The following is a 14,580-nucleotide window of genomic DNA, read 5'->3' on the forward strand; positions in this document are numbered from 1 at the left end:
TTTTATCTTTAGTTGAAGGGTATAAAGTTTTTCCACATGCTACAAAAAGTAGTGTCTTGGCATACTATCTAAATTAGTATTGGAAGTAAAATTGAGCCATATATAAAAAGAGCTAGCTACATGCACCAGTTATGCTTGATGAAAGAGAAACTGATAAACTAACATGAATTTCATTGAATATGTATTACCAGCATTTCCCAAAGCACCTCCTCATAGTAAACCCAGAGACACAAACCCCATTCATTTTTGGATATTCATTGATGAGATTATTTAGTCTTGAGGGGTCTACCCTGTGACATTTTTTCACATAAGCCAGTTTTAGAGACTGCAAAAATCACTACCACAAAACAGCATGCAGTGAATTTCAAAATGTGGCAGAAAACAGAGAGCAAAAATAACTCTTAATGGGAAGAAGCCATCAATTTTAACATATAGTATGTACATAGCTTTCATGAAGCCAGTCATTAAATATTATGTTGCTCCTTTTTGGGGGTTAAAATGCACACACACACACACACATGTATATATGCAATATACATAGGAAACAGTTTGTATCATACAGAAAGTTCACTATTAGACACTCAACCCACTATTAGAAAGAACAACCTGGAACCAGGTTGAAAACACTGGAGTAAACTGATGAGCTGAGAAGCCGACCGGGGATGGGCTCCCAGGGCTGAAGCCAGTCTGCACTGCAGAAACTAAAGTATTTTTCCCAAAAATGTTTCTCTTTTCCAATTTACAACCAAAAAGGTGTTAACTCAGTGATCAGAAATAAGTATAAAAGTTGTATTCCTGACTGTTAGAATTTCATTTTATAGATTTTAATTGGAATTATCGCAATTCACTAAATAATATATCTCCTTTTTCCACAAAATAGGAATTAAACTTCCAAGGTAGTTTTTTAAATGAGAAATTAAATAATTTTAGATGTCATAATATTTTCAGTACTTTATCAAAACCTCATAGTGAATGTGGCACTGCATGCAAAATCTTTACTGAAATCTTATCTACCTAAATGAAAAGAGAATTCCTTTATTCAACACTTTCCTCAAAATCAACTCAGTACTTTCCAGGGCACATTTTTGGGACCTGTGAATAGGGAGCTCCAATATTTTCAGACAGGCTCTGAGAAACAACCCAGTCCTGCCCAGTATATTAAAACTAGAGAAATAATTTAAACAAATAAAGTAAGCCCATTATTTCCCATCTATTCTCAAACTAGATGTATCAAAATATAAACAAGGTTATATTTTAAGTCTAAAAATGGAAAGAATAAAACAACAGTCTCAAGATCTTCATTTACTTATACCCATTTCTGCAGAAATTCCCCTCCAATTCCCAGGGAAGAAGCAAAGTTGTGGGGTGTAGACAGGCTCAGTTTGACCTCGTGGGTGAGTGGACAGCACTAAATTCATCCAGCTTCACACAGTGGACTTGATTTTCAAAATTCATCCTCAGTGAAAATAAAATGACCAACACATTTTAGACACTGGTTATCTTAACCTTTGGAGGTGAGACCTGTGGCTAAAACATAGAATAAAACAGCTATTCTATTTTCATACTTTTACAATCATTGTAACATGTTCTTGAGTAATTTTATTTTTTTCCCTACACATTCAGAACATTGAGCTTGTAGCTGGACTGAGAAGCCAAAAACAAGCCTCCAAATAGTGTCAAAAGCCCGCTTCATTGCTACACTTATATAAGTAGTAAATTTTATGTGAATATCAAATGAATGTAAGCCTGAAATAAGTGAATTTAGTATAATAGCTATTCACTTTTTTATTTGAAATAATGAATTAGCATTATATTTTAAACATAATGAATTTTTCCTTTTTTAGCCTTCAAGAAAATTTAGTATAATGTATAATTTATTATGTTTGCTATAAAGTATAACTTATTGTAAGTTTGCTACTGAACAGACAGATGCATATAATGGTTCTAAAACATATATTTTTGTCTGTCAAAATATTATACATAAAGTTATGCTTAAAATAAGTAGATTTGCAACTATACATGTAAATGTTTTAAATGTAATGGTCTTTATTAAATTGTGCTAGTGCAATTGTTGAGGTTTGGCTTTCTGGGGCCCTTTTAAAATAAATGTCAATGGTGCTGAATAGTTATGCAGTGGAATTGAAGTAAACCACTTTGTGGCTGGAGGGCATGGGAATGCCAAGTGGCTATCCCACACTGAAGACATGGTTCAATCTCAGGATAAGGTGAGAATTCTCCTTCCTGGAAAAGATGTTCTACCACTTTGCATTGGCATTAGTTTAAACCAAAGAAGTCAGTAGACAAGATACCCAGTGCATATGAATAAAGCTTGTGTCTTAGGAATCACATAACTGACTCATGGTTGTTGACATAGGACACAAAACCAGTCACTAAGTGATGAACTGGTCTCATGTTGCTCTCAGTGTGTACCACACACCTCTCCCCTGATGCTATCAAGGGAACTTTAAAGGTGAAGTCTGGATCCTCAAAAGGACCTTGTCCTTTTATGCCCTCATCATTCACATTAGTCTCTGGATGCAAAAGTGTAGAGGGCCAGCAGTTTGCTCAGGAGGAATAAAGGAAAACATAAGCATCACGGCAGGGGAGGACCACGCCAACTTCCTGCGGTTAGGGGCACTCTCCATGTGCCTGAGTGAGTGTGAGGGTTTACTGTAGCACAAACCTGTGTATAGGGGATCATTAGAAGCCAGAAGAAGGAAGGCACAATCATATGGATATTGGAGCCTGTATTTTATTTGCAAGTTAGTCATCCTGTAAGAGTTCAGATTTTATCACTAGCCCTCTCTTAAGACAGACACCCTTGAGAGACTCAAAGAGTTTCAGGAAAATGATGATATTTCTACATTTTTATAGTCACCTGAAGAAAAGCTCCAGAACAGTGGAAACAGCAATAATATTTAAATTCTCTAAAATCAAAGAGCAGGCAGTGCTTCTGTGTTGACATTTAGTTGGGAGACCGAAGCTACCCACTTGATAGGGGTACCACCTGGTATACTTGGAAGTCATACTGCAGGGCTGACTCACCAGTTTGCCATCGGAAGCAGGTAAGCCATAAACCAGGTAGGCCTTGACAAAGGACAGACTCGAGAGCACTGGGTGTCACTGAAGAGGACCACAGAAAACAACCCCAATCGTGCAGGAGCACAGGCAGGTGAGGCACAGCAGGATGCTCAGTGTCACAGCCACTGGCTTTGGGCCTGAACATGGAGGGTGCTGGGAGAACAGCTGAAACCCTCTGGTCTCTTCGTTAGCTATGGAAGGCTTCTAATGTTGATCACCATTCAGGTCCTGCATTTGTCTAGCTTATGATTATATCCTCGTTTGAAAACCTACGCAGAAATTACCCATAATCTGTAGGGGGTACCTAAGAGTGGGCTGGATCTCTTCTGAAGGACACACTGAGCCTCCACTCTTTATGGTCTCAGCCAAGTCACACAGCTTCTGTAACCCCCAGTTTCCCAGATGGGAACAACGCATACCTGTTATGAGTAAATTATGTGAGGCATACAAGGTTACATGGTAAGAAACCCTTAAAAAGTGGACACATACAGAACTATGAGTACAGCTCTCCATCTGGGAAAATTGTACAAAAACTACTGTCTGGAAAATCATTTTAACTTTGAATCTTGTCATGTATTCAACTAATTATCAGCATGAAATTATGTATTAGCTATGAAAAACATAGAGTCATGTTTGAAAGTGCATTGACCTATTGGTTACATTTGCTTACTTTTGGCTTTTCAAGGACACAGTTTACCCTGAGACCAAATTGTGCCCCATATCTGACTGTAAATTTAGCTAGGAGTGCCCATAGCAAAGTTTACCTCATTATTTATATTAGACTCTTGAGTGATACCGCCTTCCAAGGGCACTTTCTGCTAAGAGCAAGAAATAGAAAGAAGAAAGTTCATTGACTAGAAATGTGAAAATGGGGGTGAAGTTTTATTTAGTTGCCATATTTATTTCTGACATTTCACTAGAAAGCAGTGATTCAAAAAAATTCTAAAACAGGTATAAGGATGCGAAGAGATTGAAAAAGTAAGTTTTGTAATTTGAGAACTAGCCTAAGTTGGCCTTTAACGTTCATGAATGTGCATTGTGGACAGGAGGGACGCATGTGTCCATGGCTTCCCATCAAGGTTAACATGGAATCTGACCACACAAAAGCCAAGGCTATTTTGCCAACCTCATGACACTATGCAGATTAAGATGTCCCAAGCATAGATGGCCATTGCCATAACATGTGGCTGTGGCTTAAGTGCACAGAACAATGTGGGCAGAATGCGTGCAAAGCCGCTGTGTGTGAACAGCTTTGTCCTTGTGCACAGAGCCTGAATGCACGTGGCAGCTTCTGCTCATCAGCGCAGAGGCCAAATTTAGCCCTTAGGGAAATCTGACCTACATAAGGTTCTGCTTCATCATAACGTCCTTTTCATTTTATTTTAGTATATTTAGTAAAATATTCAGCAAATAATTCCCAGATTTCATTTTTCAGAGAGAAATTCAAAGGCCCAGAAAGGAAGTTTTTAATGAAAAAATAAAGCAAAACAATAACAGAATAAAAATAGATAATACCCTGTGTATCATAATCTTAAAAATAGTTACTCAGAGTATAAGACATAGACAAAAAAGCGTAACTCTTACCAAGAAGAAAAAAACAGATAAATAATAAAAAAATTTCTTTTCAATGAACTAAGAGAAACTAGTAATATAAGTTAAATGAACTGGCATATACATTAAAATATTTTTGAAACAAGGGAATAGGTAATTTGGGGAATTATTTGAACTTCTTTTACTTTCTATTTTTCTGTCTTCTATTTTGCTCTTTATTTGTATTGAAAGGAAGTTTTTAAAACTAGTAAGATAGAAACAAACCATAAAAACACCTGATTCAGACCTTGCAAACATTTGCTTCAGTCTCTTTTCATCCTTATTATACAAAACAGCTATTTTTTTTATTAAATTCTTTTATTGGTACATTTTAGGTATACAACACAATTACATTTCTCATTGGGAATTGTACCTTTACATAATGCATCTTGGTTCTTATTTTTTCCCCATTCCTAGCCCTCCCTTCACGCCGTCCACCCTTCCCTATTTTCAAAGACTTTATTTCCATTTTTTCCATTTCTCAGCATTTTTCCTTTCCCTTCTTTCCGTTCCCCTGCCCCTCCCACTACCCCTACCCCTTTGGACCTTTTCTTCCTATTTTACATTATTGATTATTCATTCTAATCATTGGTACATTTTAGGTATACAATATAATGACATTCATCATTGGAAATTTGCACCTTTACATAGTCTCTCTTGGTTCTTATTTTTCACCCTTGCCAAGCCCTCCCTTCAACCCCTCCAGTCCTCCCTATTTACAAAGATTTGGTTCCTACTTTTCCATTTTCTCATATTAATCCCATTCCCTTCTATCCTTCCCCCTAGCCCTCCCACTTCCTTCTCCTTTGACCCTTTTCTTCCTATTTCACATTACCTATTATACATTTCGTCCTCATTTACACTTTCAGTTTCTCACACCAGAGAAACTATTTGGTATTTACTCACGTGCGTCCTATTCATTTCACTTAAGAGTATCACCTCAATGTGCATCCACTTAGCTATAAATGTCTCTAATTTCTCATTTTTTATGGCTGAGTAGTACTCCATTTTATTTTTTAAAAACCACATTTTCTTTATCCAGTCTCCAGTTGATGGGCATTTGGGCTGTTTCCAAGTTTTAGCTATTACAAACTGTGCTGCTATGAACATGGGTGCACATATATCACTGTGGTATGATTCTCTTAATTCTTTGGGGAAGATCCCCAGCAGTGGAATAGCGAAGTCAAATGGGACTTCCAGTCCTAGTTTTTGAGGTGTCTCCATACTGATTTCCACAATGCTTGCACCAGTCTACACACCCACCAGCAGTGTAACAGGGTTCCTCTTTCCCCACAGCCCCGCCAGCATTTGTTATTGGTTGATTTCACGATAGCAGCCATTCCTTCTGGAGTGAAGTGGAATCTCAGCATTGTTTTCATTTGCATCTCTTCAATGACCAGTGATGTTGAACATTTTTTCATGTATTTATTTGCTATTTCTACTTCTTTGTCTGAGAAATGTCTGTTCATTTCAGATGCTCATTTTTCAACTGGGTCTTTAAATTTGGGAGGTCTGATCTTTTTAAGGTCTTTATAGATTCAAGATAGTAGACCTTTGTCTGAGGAAGAGCAGGTGAAGATTTTTTCCCACATTGTGGGTTGTCTCTTCACACTGCTGGTGGTTTCTCTTGCTGTGCAGAAGCCTTTTAATAAGAAGAGATCCCACTTGTTGATTGTTTGTGCTAGTTCACAGGCAACTGAGGTTTTGTTCATAAAATCTTTTCCTACACCGATGTCTTCAAGGGTTCTACCTAACCTCTGTTCCAACTGGTTCAGAGTTTCTATTTTAATATTTAGATCTTTAATCCATTTCGATTTTAGTTTAGTGCATGGTGAGAGATACAGGTCTAGTTTTAATCTCTGGCAAGTTGAAGCCCAATTTTTCCAGCAGCATTTATTAAAGAGGCTATCTTTCCTCTCGTGAGGGTGTTTGGCTCCTTTATCAAACATGAGATGGCTGAGTGTGTCTGGTGTTATTTCTGCATCTTCTAATCTGTTCCACTGGTCCTCAAGTCTGTTTCTTTGCCAGTACCATGCTGTTTTTATCACAGTAGCTTTGTAGTAGAGTGGCAGGTTGGGGATTGTGATACCCCCTACCATGTCTCTGTTACCTAGAATTGCTTTTGCTATTCTGGGTCTCTTCTTGTTCCAAATGAATTTTTGGATTGTTTTCCCTAGGTCTATGAAGTATGCTGCTGGGATCTCAATTGGCATTGCATTAAATCTATATAGCAGTTTTGGAAGTGTGGCCATTTTCACTATATTAATCCTTCCTACCCAGGAGCAGGGGATGTCTGTCCATTTTCTGATATCATCTTCAATCTCTCTTTTCAGAGTGCCATAGTTTTCAGAGAAGAGGTCTTTGATTTCTTTCTTTAGGATGATTCCTAGGTATTTCAGTTTTTTGGATGCCATTGTGAAAGGAATTATTTGCCCTATTTCTCTCTCAGTGAGTCTGTCATTTATGTAGAGGAAAGCTATTGATTTTTGTGTGTTGACCTTGTAACCAGATCCTTGACTGAATTTGGTTATTAAGTCTAGAAGACTTTTGGTGGAGTTCTTGGGGTCTTCTATATCGAGTTATCATGTCATCTGCAAAGAATGACAATTTGACTTCTTCATTACCTATCTTTATTCCTTTTATTTCTTTCTCTTGTCTAATTGCCGTGGCTAATGTTTCCAGAACTATAATGAACAAGAGTGGTGATAGTGGACATCCTTGTCTTGTTCCTGATTTTTAGTGTGAAGGATTTCAGTTTTTGACCATTTAGTATGATATTGGCTGTTGGTTTTTCATAGATGGCTTTTATCAGTTTAAGGTAGAGACCACCTATCCCAATTTTTTGTAGGGTTTTTATCATAAATGCATGTTGGATTTTGTCAAATGCTTTTTCTGCATCTATGGAGATAATCATACAGTTTTTGTCCTTGGCTCTATTGATATAGTGTATTACATTGATTGATTTGCGTATGTTGAACCATCCCTGCATCCCTGGGATGAATCCCACTCGATCAGGGTGTATGATCTTCTTGACGATCTTCTGCATTCTGTTTGCCATAATCTTATTAAGGATTTTTGCATCTATGTTCATTAGTGAGATTGGCCTATAGTTCTCCATTTGGGTTGGGTCTTTCTCTGCTTTGGGGATCAAGGTGATGCTTGCTTCCAGGAATGAATTTGGGAGTATTGCTTCCCTTTCAATTTTATTGAAGAGTTTAAACAGTAATGGCAGCAGTTCCTCTCTAAATGTCCTGTAGAATTCAGCAGTGAAGCCATCAGGGCCCGGGCCTTTCTTAGTTGATAAGTTTTTAATAATGTTTTCAATTTCATTAGTTGATATTGGGTTGTTCGGAATTTTTAGGTCTTCCTCGTTCAACTTTGGTAATTCATATGTATCTAGGAATCTGTCCATTTCTTCTGTGTTGTCCATCTTATTGGTGTATAGGTTCTGGAAGTAGCTATTGATGATCCTCTGGATTTCTGCTGGGTCTGTTGTAGTTTCACCCTTTTCATTCCTAATTGCATGGATTTGGGCCTTTTCTTTCCTTTTTCTGGCAAGGTTGGCTAAAGGTTTGTCAATTTTGTTGATTCTTTCGAAGAACCAACTCTGGCTTCATTGATTTTTTTGTATCGTTCTCTTAGTCTCCAATGCAATGATTTCTCCTCTGATCTTTATAATTTCCTCCCTTGTATGAGCTTTGGGGTTGTCCCGCTCTTCTTTTTCTAGAAGCTTGAGGTTCAGCATCAGGTTGTTTAATTGGGCTCGTTCTGTTTTCCTAATATGCATATTCACTGCTATGAATTTCCCTCATAAGATTGCTTTCATTGTGTCCCATAGATTCCAATACGTTGTATTGTCATTGTCATTTAATTGAAGGAACTGTCTGATTTCTTCTTTAATTTCCTCTGTGACCCACTGGTTATTGAGAAGTGTGTTGTTCAATTTCCATGTGTTTATGAAATTTTTTGAGTTTCTTTTGCTATGGATCTCCAATTTCATTGCACTATGGTCTGATAATATACAGGGGTTAATTTCAATTCCTTTGCACTTACTTAAACATGTTCTATGTGTGAGTATGTGGTCTATTTTTGAGAATGACCCATGTGCAGCTGAGAAGAATGTGTATTCTGATTTTGTGGGGTGGAAGACTCTGTAAACATCTGTTAAGTTCATTTGTTCAAGCGTTCAATTGAGTACTAGTATTTCATTACTTATTTTTAGTCTAGTTGATCTATCTATTTGTGACAGTGGGGTGTTGAGGTCCCCCACTACAACTGTATTAGTGCATATATGACTTTTCATGTCTGTTAATATTTGTTTTATATAGTTGGGTGCACTAGTGTTTGGTGCATAGATATTTATGATTGTCATCTCTTCCTCTTGGATTCTTCCCTTTACAAGAAGGTAGTGTCCTTCTTCGTCTCTCTTAATCAGTGTTGGTTTGAAATCTTCTTGATTTGCAAAGCGGATAGCTACTCCTGCTTTTTTTCGGGTTCCTGTCGCATGGAGTATTGTTTTCCACCCTTTAACTTTCAGTCTATGAGTTTCCTTTTGAATTAAGTGTGTTTCTTGTATGCAGCATATTGTTGGATTTTGCTTCTTGACCCATTCTGCCAGTCTATTTCTTTTGATTGGTGAATTGAGACCATTAACATTGATGGTTATAACTGAAACGTATTGACTTGTCATTGCCATGACTTTTTCTTTTTGTTGGGGTCCCCCCCTTTACATTTGATTTCTTGTCATGCCAGATGGGTTCATTCTGCTTTGCTTCCTTGGGCTGTGATCCTCAATGTCTGTTCCTAGAATATTGTGTAAAATTCTTTGGAGTGCTGGTTTGGTATTCACGAAGTTCCTAAGGTGCTCTTTGTCATGAAAGTATCTTATTTCTCCATCCATTTTGAAAGACAGTTTTGCAGAGTACATCAATCTGGGTTGGAGGCTGTTTTCTTTTAGGGCTTGGAATATGTCACTCCAAGCTCTTCTTGCCTTGATGATTTGTGTTGAGAAGTCTGCTGTGATTCTGATGGGCTTCCTTTGTATGTGATTTGTTTCTTTTCTCTGTCTGCTTGGAGAACTTTGTTCTTCTGTTGTTTTTCTGTAATCTTAACAATTTTATGCCTATGTGTAGATTTTTTTTGGTCAAGGCTATTTGGAGTCCTTTATGCCTCACTTATCTGTATGTCAAGCTCTTTTCCCCTCCTTGGGAAGTTTTCTGCCATTATTTCTGTGAAGAGATGTTTTTATGTCATCTGCACTCTCTCCTGCTTTTTCTTTGACTCCAATCAGTCTTATGTTATTCTTCTTTGCATCATCTAACAGCTGCTGGATTGATTTCTCATGGTCCCTTATAATTTTGAAGCCATTTTTCTTTTCCTGGTCCCTAATTGCAATCTTATCTTCTATATCTGAAATTCTGTCCTCACATTGGCTCATTCTGCTGTGTAGACTTTCAATGGAGTTTTTCATGTCCTGGAAATCTATTTGGATCTCTTTTATGGATTCCATTTGTTTCTTATGTTGGGATTCCATCATGTTCCTCAGCTCCTCTCTAGATTTATTAATCATGTCTTGCACTAGGGGCACAATTTCTCCTGTTATCTGAGAAATTATTTCTGATTTCATTTTTTCCAGATCCCCTTTTGTTGCCAGTTCATTGGGTCCAAGTGGTTGAGTATCAGAGTGTTCCATCTCATTTCCCTTTGGCGTTGCTGTAGGTGATCTGGTTTTGGAAGTCTGTTAAGTTTGCTGTGGGAAGTCTGGTTTTGAGACTTATTTACGTGTTTTCTCATTTCGACTGGGGTGGGGGGCTGTTAGCTCCTGCACGGATTACCTCCACTGAGCTGGGAGAGGTGGGACAGGGACCGGGAGCAGCGATAGGGATGGTGACCCAAAAGCCCTTTCCTGTGGGCTTGGAGCAGAGGGAAGGATGGTGACCGGGAAGCCCCTTCCTCTGGACCAGGAGAAGTGGGAAGGTGGCTCAGAAGCCCCTACCTCTGGGCCGGGAGCAGCAGGACTCCATACCTTGGTCTGGTGGTCTGGTGTCCTCTGCGTCTTTGCACTGTGGAATCAGGTGGCTGCCTGTCTGCAGCGGGGTGATTCAGCATCTTCCGTGCAACTCTAAAACAGCTATTTTAAAATGTAACTAAAAGCAAAAACAATAAAGTTAGATAAAATATTAATTTTAGTGAGATAAAAATGTAGCTAAATCTGTATAATCTGTCTAGCAGACAGGACAGCAGTGCAACAATTCAGAATGAAGTCTTTGCATTGCTGCTAATGTCCCATTCTAAAGAGATACCAGTTCTGTTCTAACATCTTTTAAAACAATATAATTTGACTTCCTTAAGCAGCAACAAAGGGAACATCACACTCCTCTCCAGTACAGTGGTCTTTATCCCCTTAGTCTCTGAGACTCCATGGCACCCCCCTGTCTCCTTTTCTGTCTCCTCTCTGAGTTTCCAGTCACCCTCTCTCCAACCCTGGCTTGCCTCTTCTTCCTCAAGGAGAAAAGTGCTCAGTCATCCCCATCTTCCTCAGTCTTGTATCCCCCTGTACTGCAGCTCAGCAAGCTAAGATGCAAATCTCCCCAAGTCCCTCATCAGAGCTTCAGGAGGGAGAAGGGTACACACATCCATCTCCTCCAAATGCACGCCCCCAGTCCTAGAGTGTATCTCCCTCTAATGTTCCACGGGCACAGCCTTCTCATGTTTTTTAAAGCCATATTTAATTGTGGCTGCAAAATTTAAAAGTCAATAAAAAATAGAAATTCTTGTAGTTTTCTGGGCTATATTGCTCATCAATGACTGACTACTGTCCCCATGGATGTGGCAATAGGATTTGATGTTTTGGGTGCTCTCTCTTCCCCAATGAGGCTGTGAGCTCACCCATCATTCCTCAGGACATTGCTTGTCCTGTCTGGACTTTTGCCTGGAGAAAAGGCTGTTGGCTTTGGACACCACACAAAGGACTTCAAATAATTCAGGGCAAGTATCCTAACTTATGAACCTTGTAAACATGTGGAAAATTGAATGGAAAAGAAATACAGAAGCAAAGCATGTTTCCTTTCTAGAGATGTTTCTGTTCATTTGAGGTCAGAAGAAACAAAACTGAGCACATCTACTACTCTGGTGCTTGGTCACAGAGAATCAGATGTAAACAGAAGCCAAACTTTGCTTTGTTCATGTTAATTGCATTTGCCTTCTTTTCACTGAAACCCAATACCTGACACCCACAAGTTAAAGGAGGAGAAGTTTAATTTGCCTCATGGTTCGGGGAATTCAGTCCATAGTTGGTCATTCCAGGTGGGAACATCACAGCAGATGGACATAGCAGAGCAAGGTTGCTTAGCTCATGGCTCTCAAGAAGCAGAATAGGGGAACAGTGTCAGCTCAAAAATGAGCCAGGGTCCATATGCAGTGCCCAGAGTCACATCTCCATGATCCACTCAGACATAGCTATAAGTGTGTTCCACCAATCCTTCAAACAGATCCCAAACCAATCAAGTGGACACTCCACCTGACAACAGTATCAATCTAATCATCAAAAAACTCTGAGATGCATAGACACTTGTAGGCCCTAGATTTCCTTCTTGATGGGGTACTAGTAATTTCACAGATGGAACTACAGCTCCATGTATCACCCAGTAAGCACATGCCATGCTCAGTTGAACAAGAGAAAGGTCCCTAGAGGGTGTAACAAGAGAATATCTAGGTTGGAAAAAAAATTGGTCAATTTTATCATCTGGTCAACAATGTAACTGGATACTGGTAAAAATCAAAGATCAAGAAAACTTCTAATTGCATTTATTGTGAAGTAGAGGAGCTAGTAGGTATGACTGAAGAATAATACCATGTATGTTTAAATTTTTTTAAAAGTTATTACAGTAAAAGACACATTGCCATTAATCCCCCTCAAAATACTCCCTATGGCTTCAAATACTTATCCCATTGGTCTTGCCACTTGAAATATATATTTATACAAGGGATAATTGTGATATGCAGTGAATGTTTAGAATCTTATTATCTTATTATAGTGAAAGACACTCCCAGAATGATGGGATAAGTATATTTGAATAAATGCATTGTGTCTTTTACTATAATAAATTCTTTTTAATTTAAATAGTCACCATGTTTTTTATCACCTGATCACCCCAGTTGATCAACCATTTATGAAAATTTCTGTCAAACAAAGACATTACAGTGTGTCCTTACCTACCTTATTTGCTGGATCTGGCACCCTGACTCTTCCTCAAAGTCTTCCCCAAAGTCCGAATTACTATGAAACATTTTGAATTAATGCAGGATATCAAAACAGCCAAGAAAGTGGAACTAAAGACACTCGTGAAAGAGGACTTCCAGAATTGCTTCAAAAAATGGCAAGAACGATGGGCTAAAGCTATCCAAAGCAAGAAGGAGAATTTAGAGGAAGATTAATGGCAATGTGTCTTTTATCATAATTTTTTAATTTAAACATTACCATATGTTTTGATTACATCTCATATATATTTTCACCTCCATATAAGATGTAGATTTTCTATGCATATTCACCAATCCATACAAATGTGTATCACATACATGTACTGTTCTTTGTGTATGTGCCTATATGTCTCATGTCAGAACATGAATTTCACTGGGAGCATCCTGCCTTCGTCATCAGAAGGCTTCCTAGAGTGGGCCTTCCCTGGTCTGTACATTCCAATCTCTAGACAAGGTTTTTAGAAACCCAAGGCCTGGTTCATTCACTCTCCAAGTTTCCTCAGTCAGAGCTTCCTATTGGGCCAAGACATCGGGCTCCTGGTCTCAGATATCTTCATCAACACAGTCACTTACCTTTGCAAAACTCAAACAATAAATCACATTTTGCACATCCACAGGTCCACGTTATCTTCAGGAATTTGGATGTGTCTGTTTTCAGAGAGGCAGTCATGAGGAGGTGCCCCAGGGCACATGTTTGGTACACCTGAGTGACAGTGAGCGATTCTGGGGGTCCCCGAGTGAGAGGAGTGCCCTGCAACAGCCTGGGTGGAAGGTCACAGCCATGCACGCTGGAGCCAGGCTGCCATCCAAGTGGTGATGTGCTAACTGCTGGCTCCTACTGTGTTCCTTCCTGTCTCAGAGGCGCACTGTCACATTGACCAAGCAAGTGTGTAGAATGTACTCAAGTCACTGCCTGACACATAAGAAGCTCTCAGTGCTTCTTTCTATCTCTTCATTACAATTTTATCTATATTGAGGAGCTATTTTTGGAATGGGAAAGCAAAAAAAAGCAAATAGTAGCACTTGTCATGCTAACATAGACTTATAAAAAATAATTTTAAAAAACTAAAAAGTACTTCAAAGCAAATGCTGCACCCTGGTTGGATTTTCTGTGCAGTCTGGGGCTGGCGTCTGAGCCCCAGCTGTTTGATAGGTGGGTCCTCCTGATTCCCCTGCCAGCCCAGCCCCACGTGATGAGGAAGAGTGCCTGGCCCATCATCATCAAATGCTGCTGCTGTTGCTTCTGGTGTATCGGAGATTGGGTTAGCAGTGAAGCTAAAGGTCACAAGCAGAGGAGATAACTTCGTTAGGCTGAGGCAGCCTGGGAAGCTCCTTTTGAGTTGAGGATTTTCAGAACCACAGACTCCAAGCTCATGGCTTCTGCATTATCAACTGCAGGATTCTGCTGGGTCTTTAATACCAGCTTTTAAACTTTTAACTGCTAAATAATAATTGTACATCTTGATGAGCTGTGACACTTCAATAAATGTGTACAAGGTGTAGAGATCAGATGGGGAGAGCTACAGGCTCTCACTCTCATGTGGAAGTTAAGAGTTGTCAAAGGAGCAGAGAATTAAACAGCAGCTCCCAGAAGCTCGGGGCTGTGGGGAGCATGGTGGAGGGTGGTTAACGAGTGTAGGGTGCAGTTGA

This window comes from Heterocephalus glaber, unplaced genomic scaffold (genome assembly GCF_053883595.1).
Source record: "Heterocephalus glaber isolate CG9 unplaced genomic scaffold, H.glaber_assembly_v1.0 deba00000470, whole genome shotgun sequence".
NCBI classification, from domain to species: Eukaryota; Metazoa; Chordata; class Mammalia; order Rodentia; family Bathyergidae; genus Heterocephalus; species Heterocephalus glaber.